The sequence below is a fragment of the Podarcis erhardii genome (genome assembly GCF_964252035.2).
Source record: "Podarcis erhardii genome assembly, chromosome: 7".
In the NCBI taxonomy this organism is placed as follows: Eukaryota; Metazoa; Chordata; class Lepidosauria; order Squamata; family Lacertidae; genus Podarcis; species Podarcis erhardii.
Window position 1 is genome coordinate 30,072,920 of NC_138511.1, and position 17,125 is coordinate 30,090,044.

At 46.7% G+C, this 17,125-nt stretch overlaps 1 protein-coding gene across 1 annotated transcript in view; it reads left to right on the forward strand.

Annotated features, from left to right (window-relative positions):
- Positions 1-17,125, forward strand: part of ZNF362 (zinc finger protein 362) — a 209,924-nt gene that overhangs the window by 41,004 nt on the left and 151,795 nt on the right. The window lies entirely within an intron of this gene.

Here is a 17,125-nt window from a genome sequence, read left to right on the forward strand (position 1 = left end):
GAGGCTCTTTGTAGCCCCACATAGGATGAATAAACAGCATTTCCATACGCACTGGTTTCCGTCATACGCACTGGTTTCCGTCAAGGTGTCCCGTTACACCAGAAGCGGTTTAGTCATGCTGGCCACATGACCCAGAAAGCTGTCTGTGGAGAAATGCCGGCTCCCTCGGCCTGAAAGCGAGATGAGCACCACAACCCCATAGTCGCCTTTGACTGGACTTAACCATCCAGGGATCCTTTACCTTTCTTTTTACCTTTCCTCATAGTAAGGCATCGGGGCATAGCCAGGGGGGCAGGGGACAGCTGCTCCTCCAATCAAGTAAATAAATAAATATACTTAACTAACTGACCAATTGTGTAACTTGATTCTGCCTCCCCCATAATTATAGTCCCCCCCCAAAAAAAAAAAAAATTCTGGCTAAGCCAAGGTAAGGCATTCTGGGTGAACTGGATGAGAACAGTGCCTCTACCAGCCAGTGCTTTATTACAGTAGCTAGAAATTCTGCTTTAAATTTAGCACAAAGCCAACACTTCCAAATCTTAACTAAATTTAGAACAATTTCTAGCCACCATAACAAAACGGCAGCAATGCAGGGACTCTCCAGGGCTGCCTTTCCCAGAATGCCTTGTTCTGAGGAGGAGGAAGAAGAACCATCAGGGCTAACGCAGTAACTGAGTTGTGGTCCTTCACCAAACAATAAAACAAGATTCTAGTCCTCATGGTTCTGAATAAAGGGCTGGTTTAAATAGAAATCTGCTTTATGCAGAGTGAGGCCATTGGTCCATCTGCCTCAGTACTGTCCTATACTGGCTGGCAGTGTCTCTCAAGGGTTAGAGGCAGGGAACTTTCCCATCCCCACCCAGATTGAAACTGGTACCTTCGGCATGCCAAGCTGGGGGCTCCAGCATTAAGCAGCAGCCTGCCATTGCTGCAGCCAGATTAATATTGTCTGCACTGACTGCCAGCGACTCTGGAGAGTTTCAGGCACAGAGGTTTTCCCCCCAGTCCTGCCTGGAGATGTCGGAGCTTGAATCCGAGCATGCAAAGCACCTGTGCCATTCCCCTTAACTCACCCCAGGTCAGACGAACCACTGCACACCAGACTCTGTCCAGGGATGACCCCAGTTTAATGCATTTTAATGTCTTGGTCCATCACTGATTATCATCCACATGGTTGTTTTATTGAAATTCTTCCCTTGGAATTGGAGCACAGAAGTGGGAGTTTTCCCTGGACATCGGATGACTAACTGCAGCCCTGCTCACAGTGGCAGGAGAAAAGACCTGGAAGGAGACCTTGAACTGCCTGAGGGCAAACTTTGTTGGGGAGAATTTCCATTGAAAGCATCCCCCCCCCTCTCTCTCTCTCCACCATCTTCCGCAAAGCACCTGCGATCGTCACTCATTGAGCAACCCTTTAGCTGGAAGCAGAAGGCACGTTTTTTGCTGGTTTGCCTTAACCTTGAAGCCCTTGCTTATCAATTTCATCGTGCCTCTTTCTCAGCCCCCAGGACACTATGATGTTGTTGTTGTTTAGTCGTTTAGTCGTGTCCGACTCTTCATGACCCCATGGACCAGAGCACGCCAGGCACTTCTGTCTTCCACTGCCTCCCGCAGTTTGGTCAGACTCATGCTGGTAGCTTTGAGAACACTGTCCAACCATCTCGTCCTCTGCTGTCCCCTTCTCCATCTTTCCCAACATCAGGGTCTTTTCCAGGGAGTCTTCTCTTCTCATGAGGTGGCCAAAGTATTGGAGCCTCAGCTTCAGGATCTGTCCTTCCAGTGAGCACTCAGGGCTGATTTCCTTCAGAATGGATAGGTTGGATCTTCTTGCAGTCCATGGGACTCTCAAGAGTCTCCTCCAGCACCATAATTCAAAAGCATCAATTCTTCGGCGATCAGCCTTCTTTATGGTCCAGCTCTCACTTCCATACATCATGAATCACTGCCTTGCCATGGCGAAGGGGCTTGAAGAACTCAGAGAAGCTATGAACTATGCCGAGCAGGGCACCCAAGATGAACAGGTCATAGTGGAGAGTTTTGACCAAACGTGATCCACCTGGAGGAGGAACCGGCAAGCCACTCCAGTATCCCTGCCAAGAAAACTCCATGGACAAAGACAACGGACACTATGATAGATGGGGTTAATAACAGCTTAAAGGGAGTTTTTATACCTCCAGACGAATGCAAGACATCGCCGAGTTGGTTGCGTTCACGTCATCAAAAGGAAATTGGGTGTCCTCAGCTCTTCCAATGTTGCATCAAACCAACTTTTTTCACAGAGGGGAAGTCAAAATCGTGCAAACGGAATAGACTTCAAAATTAAATTTGTTGGGCCTGGGGGTTTGGATGGGCAATAAATTGTATTGGGCTTTGTTTTTAATTATTTTTTTGTTTTATTGAAGCATTGTGCATTCTAGTATTTTCCCATGTCTCTCTGAAACACATGTGTAAAGGAACTAAGAAGCTTAATAAATAATAATGCTTCCATCTAATTTTTTCAGAGGTGAAGTGGGAAAAATAATAATGCTTCCATCTAATTTTTTCAGAGGTGAAGTGGGAAATAATAATAATAATAATAATAATAATAATAATAATAATAATAATAATATCCTGCCCTTCTTCCCCCAAAAAGCCACAGTTGCAGATTGAACACAGGGATTCTTAACTGAGGAATATATTCTGCAAATCGTGATCCTAGTGCAATGCCCTTGGTGGGAACAGAAGAGAAATTGGCATCAGGTAACATTTAAAGGAGAACCTACCTGATAGGCACTACCTGAAACAATAAATGGAACAAGAGACAGCCATCCTTCAACATTCACTCTTCTCCCAATGTTGCAATGCAGTTCTCCAGCCAAGCAATGCATAGATTAGGGGCTCGTCCACAATTCCACTTCTCCTGTGTCCAGGGGTGGACTTTGGTAATCTTTCATAATATGGTGCCCTGTGTGAGGCCAAAAATTGTCGTCTCCCCAAATGGAGCTTCTCAATTTTATGCCCCCTTGTCTTGGCTCCCTGTGCAGCAGAACTGCACACCACCCTAAATCTGGCACTGCCATGCCTAGAAAGTGTGGATCCAAGTGGTTTTCCCCTTGCCCTGCTCCTCTCCCAGATAAAACCTGCTCTTTACCTCTAAATGGAAGGAAACAGTAACCCACAGAAAATCTGGTTGCCATTTGCTCCTATGGAATGCTAAAGAGTGTTTTTTGTTTAGTTTTTTAACTAGGGAAAAGCAGTGGTACAAGAGGAAGTGTGGGAAAGCCCTTGGCAGGCTCAGCCAAACTTGGCCCTCGAGCTGTTTTGGGACTACAACTCCCATCATCCCTAGCTAACAGGACCAGTGGTCAGGGATCATGGGAGTTGTAGTCCCAAAACAGCTCGAGGGCCAAGTTTGTCCATGCCTGCCCTAGGGTAAAGTGTGCATATAAATGCATCTATTCATGAAAATAACATTACAATGCAGTGAATTAGGGGAAACTGTTTGCATTAGGCAAAATTGCATGCAAATCAGGGGGTTTAATACAAATTTGTACCCAGATGCTAGCTAATTTTCACAAGAGTTTTAAAAAAAGGAATTGTGAACTGATGTGGAAATGTGGAAAACTGAGCTTGTTTGAAAAAATGAGGAAACGAAAGCAAATCAAATGAACACATCCCTACCCCTAAAAAAAACTGCATCAGTTATGGGACTAGGATCTTAATGATCAAATATCATCAAACTGACTTTATTTTAAAAGAAATCAATGCCCTCAATTCAGTACCCGAGTTAATTGCTCGGAAAACTCAACCCCATGAGAAGGCTGACAGCTACATTTAATGCTCCTGGTTTATTTTCAATGGTGCACAAATAATTAATTAGCTCCTGCGTTGTTGTTTTGGTTTCCTCCACGAAGGGTGGCAAAAAAGAGGGATAGAGACGCATCAGACAGGAAAAGAACAATTAAATCCTCAAAGTCAAACGTTTTATGTGTTTTGCGAAAAGGGAGATGCAGGACTTTCTCTTGCTAGCAACCTCTGATTTGAGAATGATGCGACGGAGGAGGGGGAGGAGGTTTTGGCTGTCAGGGGTTTCAAATATTTACATCCTAGCAACTCCACATGTTCCTGGAACATCCATTAATAAACAAGAGGCAGCTTTAGCCACACACACAAACACAGCCACATGGTGTGTTGTCAGCACGGAAGTTCTTGTAATATCCTGAAAGCTTTCTGAAAAATTAATTGATGAACATCTTGCTTACATCGCAAAAGAACACTTGATTCCCCCCTCCCCCAGTTATCAAATCAGTCAGGTTCCATGGCATTTTTATTTGCAAGAGGAAAGAACGGCAGAAATCCCCTGACATGTTTGTGTTTAAGGTAAAGGCAAAGGACCCCTGGACAGTTAAATCCCGTCAAAGGCAACTATGGGGTTGCGACGCTCATCTCGCTTTCAGGCTGAGAAAGCCGGAGTTTGTCCACAGACAGCTTTCTGGGTCATGTGGCCAGCATGACTAAACTGCTTCTGGTGCAACAGGACACTGTGACAGAAACCAGAGCGCACGGAAACACTGTTTACCTTCCCGCCACAGTGGTACCTATTTATCTACTTGCACTGGCATGCTTTCAAACTGCTAGGTTGGCAGAAGCTGGGACAGAGCAACGGGAGCTCACTCTGTTGCAGGGATTCAAACCGCCAACCTTCCGATCAGCAAGCCCAAGAGGCTCAGTTGTTTAGACCACAGCGCCACCCACATCCATTGTTTGTGTTTACAGTGATACCTCGGGTTAAGTACTTAATTCATTCCGGAGGTCCGTTCTTAACCTGAAACTGAAGCACCACTTTAGCTAATGGGGCCTCCTGCTGCCGCTGCACCACCAGAGCACAATTTCTGTTCTCATCCTGAAGCAAAGTTCTTAACCCGAGGTACTATTTCTGGGTTAGCGGAGTCTGTAACCTGAAGCATATGTAACCTGAAGCGTATGTAACCCGAGATACCACTGTATATGTGTAGCCCACCTCATCCTAAAGCCCTGAGTAGGGCCACTAAGCAAAAGCCAGCAAAACAGAGTCAGTGTGCATCTAAATCATGGGAACACTCTGGAAGCTGCCTTATACCAAATCAGACCATTGGCCCATCCGGCGCAGTATTGCCTACACTGACTGGCAGCAGCTTTCCAGGGTTTTAGGCAAGAGACATTCCAAGCCCTACCAGCAGAAGCTGAGGATGGAATCTGGGACCTTCTGCATGTGAGATGGATGCTCTGTGACTGAGGGCTCATCCACACTGCCACTTGTCTAGAAAGCACGGATCCGGGCAGTTTTCCACTTGACCCACACTTTCTAGGCACGTACCTAAGCAATTTATTTTTTTTCCCTTGCCTCACTCCTTTCCAAGGGAAAACCCACTCTTTAATGATAGATAGGAACAAATGGCAATCCAGGGGAAACTCAAATTGCTGTTTGCTCTGATTGAGCACTAAAGGGTGTTGTTGTTTTTCCATGGGCTGGGAAGCAGCAGGACAAGAGGGAGCTACAGTCTCTCCCCAAATCAGACGTCTGTGGCTAGTCAAGAACTGGGACCCCCACCACTTCCAAGAGCCCATGTAGCCAAGGGGGATGGAGCCAAGGGGGTGGAGCCAAGGGGTGGGGCCTATGCTTCTGGGGCTAGTAGGGTTGGAATGGAGCTTCTACATCTGGGGCAAAGCCAAGATGTAAGGGTGGAGCCCACACTGGGGGGAGGGAATGTGGCACTCCAGATGTAGCTGGATTACAACTCCCATCAACTTTTTTAATGATCTATTTGTGTGTGTTTTCAAAACATTAAGAGAACAATTGGCAAAAGCGTCTCAGGGCTGATGGCAACTCAGATAGAGCAATCTTATCGAGACTGCCAGTTTTGACACAAATGGGAAATGTTGAGTACGCAATTCTCCTATCAGTACAATAATTAGTCTGCCAAGTGATATCCCCTCCATAGCGAGCTGTGGGTCATTAGAGGCTGATAGGAGGTGTTGTTTCTGTTAATAAAGCTGATAAACAACAACCTTACAAAGTCAAACGTAATGTTTAGCTCTGCCGCTTATTGCTCTGAGAGTGCTGCTTCCCACTAGGCTTCCTTCATGGGCCCCTCTGCTGCCTTCCGCCATCTGAACACCTCCATCTGATAAGCTATTCAACAATTGTGACACCAGTTCTTTATGGTGCACCCAGAAGTCCTGTGCGCTTTTAGCAGACGGAAATGCCAATACGTGGCCTAGGACCAAATGCTAGCTGGTTACACTAGGGTTACCAGATGTCCCCGTTTCCCAGGGACAGTCCCCGGATTTGTGAATAAGTCCCCAGAGAAATTCCATCCCTGGAATGTCCCCGGATTTCATCTAATGTCCCCGGGAAACACAGCGGTGGCAGTCTCAGCAGCCCAGAGCAGTTGGCTCTGGCTGGCTTCAGGAGCTGCTCTGAAGTCTCCATATGATGGTGGTGCAGGGGCTCTAAGATGCAGCTTCCGGGCTGCCTCCACCTTCCCTGACCCCAGCAACTAAGCTGTGAAGGGAGGCTTCACGCTGCCTATCAGAGCTTGCTTGCTTGCATGCAAGCAGGAGGGGGCAGGGATCTCTCAGTTAGGCAACAGGAAGCCTCCCTTCCCAGCTGAGGAGTCCCCGCCCCCTCTTATTTGCACGCAAGTAAGAATGGGAGGCAGGTGGCGCTGTGGGTTAAACCACAGAGCCTAGGACTTGCCGATCAGAAGGTCGGCGGTTCAAATCCCCATGACGGGGTGAGCTCCCGTTGCTCGGTCCCTGCTCCTGCCAACCTAGCAGTTCAAAAGCATGTCAAAGTGCAAGTAGATAAATAGGTACCGCTCCGGCGGGAAGGTAAACGGCACTTCCGTGCGCTGCTCCGGTTTGCCAGAAGTGGCTTAGTCATGCTGCCCACATGACCGAGAAACTGTACGCCGGCTCCCTCGGCCAATAAAATGAGATGAGCGCCGCAACCCCAGAGTCGGTCACTACTGGACCTAATGGTCAGGTCCCTTTACCTTTTAAGAATGGGATTGGGGCTGCTCCAATGGGAAGGGAGGCATCGCACTGCCTGAGTGATCCTTGCCCCCTCCTGCTTGCACACAAGTAGGAGTTGGGATGGGACTGCTCCTCAACATGTAATGTTTGTTTGTTTGTTTGTTTGTTTGTTTGTTTGTTTGTTTGTTTGTTTGTTTGTTTAAAGTGTCCCCGGATTCATTGGAAAAACATCTGGTAACTTTAGGTTACACCACAGACTAAAGACCCAAACCCAGAAGGGAAGCAATGGTACAACTATATTCTGCCTTAGTCAGACCTCACCTGGAGTCCTATGTCCAGTTCTGGGCACCCCAGTTTAAGAAGGAGATGGACAAGCTGGAATGTGTGCAGAGGAGGGTGACCAAGATGATCAAGGGTCTGGAAACCAAGCCTGGTGAGGAACAGTTTAGGGAGTTAGGTATGGTTAGCCTAGAGAAGAGAAGACTGGGAGGTGACACCGATTCTTCTTTGGAAGAAAAACCAAGCAATGCAGAAAATCCACAGAGAATTCAAGATGAGAAGGATTCCAGGAACATCCCCTAGTGGGATTTTCTCCAAAGGGGCTTACTTAGAAGAGACCACAGCATGCTCAAATCCTCTCTAAGCAGGCAGCTTCTCAGCCTAATAAAGCCATAATGGCATGGAACGAGAATATATCATGCCACATGGACATTTCTTCAATACGTTAAGTCAATGACCCCAATGTTGGCTTTGAACTATTGTTCAATTTGCACAGACTGCAATTTTAAACAAGGAGCACATGATCAATCAATGACCTGGAATGGTGTGAATTGTGGGGGGAGGAGGCATGGAGGGGGGGAGGGAAAGGGCTGAATAAACAACCCTAGATCTAAAGTAATTAGGAAGGCAAAGTTTTGGGTGCTACTAACACCTGCTGGTGGCTTTTCTCTGTTTGTTTGTTTGTTTGTTTGTTTGTTTGTTTGTTTGTTTGTTTGTTTGTTTTTAATCCTGTTTATATTATTCAAGGAAAGAGAGTGTGCAAAGGAGAATAGAAAGGGAAAAGAAGGAGTGGGGAAGAGAGTCACATGCCGTGAGTTCCACTTTGGAGAAGCAGTCTACCATAGAAACTGCCTAGTCGGTCTGTTGCTCCATCTAACTCAGTGCTGTTTGCACTGACTGGCAGCTACACTCTGGAATATCTTTGCCCAGGTCCTACTAGGTGTTTAGAGGCTAGCTATGTCACAAGGGACACAGGTGGCACTGTGGGTTAAACCACAGAGCCTAGGACTTGCCGATCAGAAGGTCAGCGGTTCGAATCCCTGCAACAGGGTGAGCTCCCGTTGCTCTGTCCCTGCTCCTGCCAACCTAGCAGTTCAAAAGCACGTCAAAGTGCAAGTAGATAAATAGGTGGGAAGGTAAACGACATTTCTGTGCGCTGCTCTGGTTCGCCAGAAGTGGCTTAGTCATGCTGGCCACATGACCTGGAAGCTGTATGCCGGCTCCCTCGGCCAATAAAGCGAGATGAGCTCACAACCCCAGAGTCAGCCACGACTGGACCTAATGGTCAGTTTACCTTTTTATGTCATACTCACAGACTGCTCAGACCACCCCCATCTTAGGCCCTTGCAGGCCTACCATGCAGGTCTGCTGTGAAGATTGAAGGGCGGGAAATGAAATATTTAAGGACAATAGGAATTTGCTAAATAAATGCAAAATATTGATAGTTAATGTTGGCATATCAGTTTCAAAGCAATGCACATGCATTATCCTGTTCAGGGGTGGAGAACGGGCATATCTCTGTGGAAGAGCACACAGGTTCAATCCACGCTGGTATTCCTGAAACCCCCAGAGAGCTGTTGCCAGTCAGTCTAAACAATACTGAGCTAGATAGGTATGACAGAGCTTCTGATGTTCCTGAGGCTGTATCTTCTCAATCAGTCTGGTAACCCATTTGCTAAAGTCTCACCAAAACATAAAAATGCCCTTTAAATTCACTACCCGCCGAAGCAGAGGAAGAAAATGAGATGTTCCCCTTAGATTCTGGTAAGCAAACTGGTCTTATACAAACCAAGTGTGTTTAATTCCTGGGAAAGACTCTTAAATGTAAAACAATAAATGTTATATGGGAAAATGGGCTCACCAAGCTTTCCCTCCAATGGCAGAGTGAGGTGCCATTACTAAGCACATTACTTAGGGTGCCCCCTGTGGATCTGAGCATGCTCAGCTGCACAATGGTTTGTTTATTTTTTAACAGTTTAGAGAATCCAAAGAGTGGCATGCAGGATGAAGGCATCCATATGGCTTCCCTTCACATCCCAGCACCTGCAGATTCCCTTTCCAAGAGACACATTCCGATGCCCAGAAAATGTCACTCCTGCATAATGCAAGAACGAGGGGGAAATATGGATGGTTTTCATTTGCTGTAAGAGATGGTGTGGGTGTGTGTGTGTGTGTGTGGGTGCGTGCGCGTGCGCGCATGGAGGGGGGTGCGTTTGAGTTTGCTTGTGCACACGTGGCCTTCTCTAGCACAGATTCCCACTGCTTGCTCTGCCCAATGTTAAGCGGAGCATTCCATCTGATTCCTTAATTATTTATTGAGCATAATGGAGTTTAATGTAAACAATTACTTATGCTGGTATTAATCTTAAAGCCATTTAACTTGGCAACGGCACAGAAGATGCTCCGAGCTCCAGCTCCATTCCAGAGCCTCTGAGATATTGTGGTGTTGGTCACGTCTGCTGTGCAATCCTGAGCAGAATGATTGCTAGGGCAAATGCAGATGCCTATGGGGCAACCATCTAAGTAAGGAGAGGATGCTTGTGGTCCTCATTTGCGTGGAGAAAATCCTGCCCCAAGAAGAGATCGGATGCCCTCCCACCAAGGATTCAAGGGACAGCTCCCTCTTGACACAACTATCCACCAGTTTTAATGGGCTGGAGACCAGTTTTCAGTAAAGGAAGACTGAGATGGCTACATGGACGGCAGCTGATGGAAACAAGTGATGGAACGTGATCCAGTGATAACAGATTTTTAATGTCTGGCAGTCATTTAAACCTCCAGCACACACACCCCTGTTGCCCCCTTGCCTTTTTGCACCCCCTAGGTAATCCCACCCACTCTATGGGGCAATACCAACCACTTTGGGAACCAGTGATCTAGACCAGTGTTTCCCAACCTTTGGTCTCCAGCTGTTTTTGGACTACAACTCCCATCATCCCTAGCTAGCAAGACCAGTGGTCAGGGATGATGGGAATTGTAGTCCAAAAACAGCTGGAGACCAAAGGTTGGGAAACACTGATCTAGACCAACAATTGGTGGCTTTGGTCTGACCCAGAAAAACCATGAATAATAATAATAATAATAATAATAATAATAATAATAATAATACCCCCACCCATCTGGCTGGGTTGCCCCAGCCATTCTGGGTGGCTTCCAACACATATAAAGACATAATAAAATGTCAAACATTAAGTGTAATACGAACCATTAAGGGAGCAATAGTCATCAGTATTCTGTTTGGAGCACAGCGACGCAAAGCGACAGCACCTGGACAGCTCCATGCAGTGCTCAGGCTGAAGATTCCATAGGGGCAGAACTCAAATGTTGTTTCAGCAGCATCCCTAACTCAGATGAAGCCTTAGGTGAGAGCTGCAGCTCCTACATCTCAGTATCTAGCTCCACCATCGGCGGAAAGAGCCTCTTCAGTTAAAGGAATCCAGGATGCTTTAAGGAAACAAGATAAGCCTGCTGGAACACTCCACAGGCCCATCTAGCCCAGCATCCTGCTCTCCAATGGCCAACCATGGGAAACCAGCAGCCAGGATTTGAGCACGGGAGCCCTCTCCCCTCCTGTGGCCTCCAGCAACTGGTATTGATGGGTTCAGCCTGGACAGCCAATAAAATCCAGACTCCAATGGTCAGTCAAACAGGATGTTTATTTAGGCATTGCAAGGCTAGTAAGACAAAACCTCAACTTGTTTTTAACTTCTTTATGTGCTTGCTGTATGGATTTATGGTTTTGTATTCCTGTAAACTGGTCACTGTAGATAAAACTGAGCTGAACGGTAGACGGAAGCTTCTTACGTTGGTGTTTAAAACAACCCTCTATTCAGAACCATGAGGACGAGGCTCTTATTTTATTATGAGGTGAAAGGCAATAGCTCAGTGGTTAGAGCCCCTGCTTTGCATGCAGGAGGTCCCAGGTTCAATCCCCCAGCATCTCCAGTAGGGCTGGAATTATTATCCTCTGACAGAAACCCTAGAGAGCCACTGCCAGTCAGTGTAGACAATACTGAGCTCGATGGACCAAGGATCTGATTCAGTATAAGGCCGTTTCCCATGTTCCCTTTTGCTGTATTCTGCCTGGGGTAGAGGAGTGGGCAGCACCGGGTTGCAGCTTTCAATAGCAACCAAGAGTTAACCATAATTCCTCCAGGCTGCTTTGGAAAGCATGCTAGTCAAGGTCACCAGGTGGCGGTGGGTTGGCAGGAACAATTTATCCATGGTGGATAAATGAAATAACAATGCAAACTTCTGTCGTGCTGTGCATGGTTCCCTGGGGCTATTTATTCCTTTGCACTTTTCAGACCTGGTTTAAAAGCCTTTTGCGCCTCCATGAACCGGAGCTCATTGGAGAGGCTCTGCTGATTAAAGATTGGGGCCAAAACTCTGTAGAATACTCCAGGATGGCACCACGGCCGCTTGATAAAAAGCTCTTGTGTTTGGAACTAATTATGCTGTGGTAATTGCCTTTATCTATAATCATTGTGGCATGTTTTCTCATTAGGCTCCATTGTGAGCAGAGACAATCCAAAGTGCCTTCCTTCTGCAAGTCAGTCCCTGTGATAGCTCAGAGCGTCACCAGCAACATGCCCTCCGGGGCTCCGGAAAGTCCCTTCTGAGCAACTAGAGGGGACTGGCTCTTAATTGAATGGGGACAAAGATGTAGCTGGGGCAGAGATCCATGCAAGTCAGGGATTCTGCATCATTATAAAGCACAGAGGTTTTATAGCCTCACAATGAGAGATGGGAGGGCCAAGCAGAGGAAGCTGGAGATGGCATTAAACAATGGGCAAGAGAGCTGATTTGTTTGCATTTCAAGGTGAATACTTAATCTTTTGTAGCGGTCGGAGCATCGGACTATAGGAGCTGGGCGGGACCAGGGTTCAAATTCCCACTTAGCTATGAAGCTCACCAGGTGGCCTTCGGCCAGTCTCTGCCTCTTAGCCTAACTTGTCTTGCAAGGAGGGAACCATGCACACCACCTTGAGCTCCTTGAAGATAAAGGTAGGATGGAAATGAATCATCAGCATCATCAGCATCATCAGCATCATCAGCATCATCAGCATCATCAGCATCATCAGCATCATCAGCACAGAGGGTTGGGCTAGACAATCATTTGGATCCCTTCCAACTCTACAGTTCTATGGTTCTGTGAAATAAGGAACTGAAACACAGCCATCCTTTGAACTGTGCACTTCTGAATTTTGCAGCGCAGTTCTCCAGCCAAGCAATGTGTGCAAAAATGCATAGGCAAAAGACTTGTTCACATTTCGCACGCCTAGAAAGTGTGAGTCCATGTCTTTTTCCACCTGCCTTGCCCCACACTCCAGATCCAGTCTTAAGGGAGCTGTTTCCAAAAGATCAAATCAAGTGAGGCCTCAAGTGCTCTCATCCATATTTCCCTTTGCACCATGATTTTTTCCATCTGTCCCTGATGTCAAGGCACAGGCACAATAGGTTTTTCTTTTGTCCCACCGCTTTCCCCAGGAAAACCCATGATTAACTGCGTAATCCGAACAAATGTCAAGCCACAGAAAACCCCATTGGCATTTGTTGCAATTCAGCAGTAAACCAGGAAGAAAAACCTCTTCGGCCTGTGCCTAGGTGTCATGAGACAAACAGAAGTGTGTATTGGCAAAACCTACTGGTGTTTCGCAGCTTTCTGACTAGTTGCAGGACCTTAGCCAGACCTAGCAGAGTAAACGCAGAATCCATGGAAGCAATTAGCAACTTGGCTGCAGACAGGATAGACGAAGCAGGAACCAGGAACTTGTAGTTAGGTGTTTATTATATACAGTGGACTATTTACAGGAACAGAACACGGATCTTTTGCTAGCTCTCTCATACACGACTCACAACTCCTACACTGACACTGAACCAATGAACTACTGAACTAACACATTCCAGTTAGTAGGCCATTAATTATGACTCTCTTGAGAGAGCTTGACCAGTCATGAAGCTGTCTCCATGCCTCTGTATCACCAGGCAGACTTACTCCTTCACATTGCTTTTTGGCTGTCTGCCAAACCCGAATTGACTCTGTGTGAGTAGCTGCACATACACAGTTTCCCAACAGTGTGGATGTACCCTAAGGTAAAGTGTGCATATAAATGCACATATGGGACACACACAAACAATTTGCTTTGCAAAAAAAATGCATATATTGGGGGAAATCGCATACAAAAATGTGTCTATTTGGCAAAAATTTCAGGCATATTCTGGAGACGAGCACAATCATGATTGAGATGGTTTTAAAATTAGCCCTGGTGTCTTTGACAAAGGTCTGCTTCTTTTTTGAAGTGGCTCATTGAAGCTAATGAGATCAGTCCAGCATCCTGTTCTCACAGTGGCTGACCTTTATGGGGAACCCACAAGCAGGACCCAAATGTAAGAGCACTTTCCCCTCCTGTGGTTTCCAGCGGCTGGTATTCAGAATATCGACTGCCTCTGACCAATAGCCCTCTCCTTCTGCTCTTCCTGCTCCTTGATTGTTCTCTAAATTTGGTTTATCCCTCATTTCAGGTTCCAGAATTCTGCTTCAGCCAGGAGAAGCTCTAAAATTAATTCCAGTCTTGGAACGTGCACAGGTTGGCAAGATTTTCAGATCCTTTGCAGGCTTCCTTTGCATCTTTCACGTGCCTTGGCTGGCCCAGATCTGTATGATGATAATAAAACACTGCCCAAAAGTCATTGTGATCTGATTATATACAGAAGTGCATCCAGATTCTTTCAGTGCAGTGTTTTTATAAAGAGGCAGTTGCTCAGTAGTAGAGCACCTGCTCTTCTTGCATAAGGGCCTTTCTTCAACCCCCAAGAATGGTGCTCCTGCCCTAGAGAGTGGGAGAATTTCCCCCCTAAGAAGAGAAGTCAAGACGGTCATGACTGTGGAGGTGAAGCATAGCCATCTCAGCTAGTAGCCATTGGTAGCCATTAATACAACAGTATTTCTACAATTAATAAACAGAACAGTGGTGTTCCCACTTCCAAAATAAGAGCAATTTGGGTCCAGGGAGAAAGTCAGGTGGTCTGAGTTTTAGAAATACCATGGTTGGATACCAAAGACAAAAGCCAGCCCCAAATGTCTCAAAAACACACTCCTGGTCACTTATTAAAATGTTGGCCCACAAGTTCCTTGTGGGAAATGTTTGAGCTGTGATCATGTCGAGGAGGATGCTTCTACATATTGATCGGGGGGGGGGGCGGAGAGAGCCCTGAAAGGTAATCCTGAAATATGACTCTGACCTTTTCAGGGTTCTCTAGCTGTGACACTCGCCATTTTTCTCTTCCCTCTTTGGCTGACAGGAGAGACGCAAAGGACCAAAGAGGAATAAACAGAGATTACCGTAACAATTTCAGTGGCTGGATAGAATTCCCAGTCTGTGGCTGATGCTGCTCTGGTTCTATCCTGGTTCAAGTGGAACCATCCCTGGCTATCCCAAAGGTGCCCCAGTGTCCAACATATCCAAAGCCCACTTCGGGTGTACAATGTGATGAACATGAAGTCTCTCTTTAGCTAGTCATGGATAGGAAGCTGCCATATATCAAGCCAAAACAGTGGTTCATCTAGTTCACTATCCATAGGTAGACAACATGGTGTCCTCCAGATGTTGTTAGACTCCCATAAGAAACTATGGACAGTGTTCGGGGATGATGGGATCTGGGAGTTCAACAGCATCCCCACAGCTAAGAAAAATGGTTGGCCATCAGCTTAGATTACCTTTGAAAGACGATTAAACAAATTCATGGAGGATAACTCTACCCATTACTATTAGTTATGAGCTAGCTCCAGGTGGGGGATGCGGGTGGCGCTGCGGGTTAAACCTCAGAGCCTAGGACTTGCCGATCAGAAGGTCAGCAGTTTGAATCCCTGTGACAGGGTGAGCTCCCATTGCTTGGTCCCTGCTTCTGCCAACCTAGCAGTTTGAAAGCTCCAAATGCAAGTAGATAAATAGGTACCGCACCGGCGGGAAGGTAAACGGTGTTTCCGTGTGCTGCTCTGATTCATCAGAAGTGGCTTAGTCATACTGGCCACATGACCCGGAAGCTGTAGGTTGGCTCCCTCAGCCAATAAAGCGAGATGAGTGCCGCAACCCCAAAGTCAGTCATGACTGGACCTAATGGTCAGGGGTCCCTTTACCTTTACCTTTTATCTCCAGGTGGGAGGTCAGCCTTCCCCCACCTGGTGCCCTGCAATTGATGTTGGACTCCAACTCCCATCAACCCCAGGCAGCATGGCCATTGATTGGGGATGGTGGGTGTTGGAGCCCAACTAGACCTGGAGGGCGCCACATTTTATCAGTGGACTAGCAATCCTACTGATGAAGGGATGTGGGTGGCGCTGTGGTCTAAACCACTGAGCTTCTTGGGCTTGCCGATCAGAAGGTTGGTGGTTCAAATCCCCACGACAGAGTGAGCTCCTGTTGCTCTTTCCCAGCTCCTGCCAACCTAGTAGTTCAAAAGCACACCAGTGGAAGTAGATAAATAGGTACCGCTGTGGTAGGAAGGTGAACAGCATTTCCGTACACTCTGGTTTCCATCACAGTGTTCCATTGCACCAGAAGCGGTTTAGTCATGCTGGCCTCATGACCCAGAAAGCTATCTGTGGACAAACGGCAGCTCCCTCAGCCTGAAAGCGAGATGAGCGCCGCAACCCCATAGTCACCTTTGACTGGATTTAACTGTCCAGGGGTCCTTTACCTTTTTGATCATACTGATCCTTAATCAGCAGAGCCTCTCCAATGACTTCCAGTTCATGGTGGTGAAAAAGGCTTTTAAACCAGGTCAGAGATGTACAGAGGAATGAACAGTCCCAGGGAATCATGCAAAGCATGACCAACATCTGCATCACTATTTCATTAATCCACCATGGACAGGACTTTCAAATTACCCCCCTCCCCAAATGACCTTGACTTGGAAGCATAGAATAATAGAATAGTAGCACTGGAAGGGATCCCAAAGGCCATCCAGTCCAACCCCGTGCAAAATAGGAATCCCAATTAAGACTCCCCGACAGATGGCCACCTCACCTCTGTTTAGAAATCTCCAATGAAGGAGAGTCCATTGCCTTCTGACAGAGTCTGTTTCACTGTCAAACGGCTCTTGCCATCAGAAAGTTCTTCCTAATGCTTAGTCAGAATCTCCTTTCTTGTCATTTGAATCCATTGGTTCGGGTCTTAAAATGTGGAGCAGCAGAAAACAAGCTTGTTCCATCTCCTATGTGACAGCATTTCAGATATTTGAAGATGGCAATCATCTTCAGTCTCCTCTTCTCCAGGCTAAATATGCCCAACTCCCCCAACCCTTTAGTCTGTCTACTGTGCTTTCCAAAGCAGCCAGGGGGAATTATCAGAGATTTGTGGTTGCTATTGCAAGCAGCAGCAACCCAGCATTGCCCCTCCTTTCCCTCCTGGCAGAATGCAGTAAAAGAGAATGTGGGAAGTTGCCTTATATTGAATCAGATCCTTGGTCCATCAAGCTCAGTATTGCCTACACTGATTGGCAGCAGCGCTCCAAGGTCTCATGCAGGTGAAATTTCCAACCCTTCTGGGAGATGCTGAGGATTGAACCTGGGACTCTTCTTCATGGAAAGCTCTTCTGCAGATTTATACATGCACACGATCTGTCATCCATGAAATTTTCTAATCCCCTTTTTGAATATCCTCAAAAGTGGTGCTCATTGCAACTTTCAGCAGCAGTCAATTTCCCGAAGATTGCATGTTTCTGTGGGGAGGAGTTGCCTCCTGAATCTACTCTGAAAAAGTCCCACTGGGGGACCCTGAGTTCTTGTATCATTGGGTAGTGGGGAAAAGGTCTTGGAGGCCCCCAAGGAGAGGCAAACTGCTATACT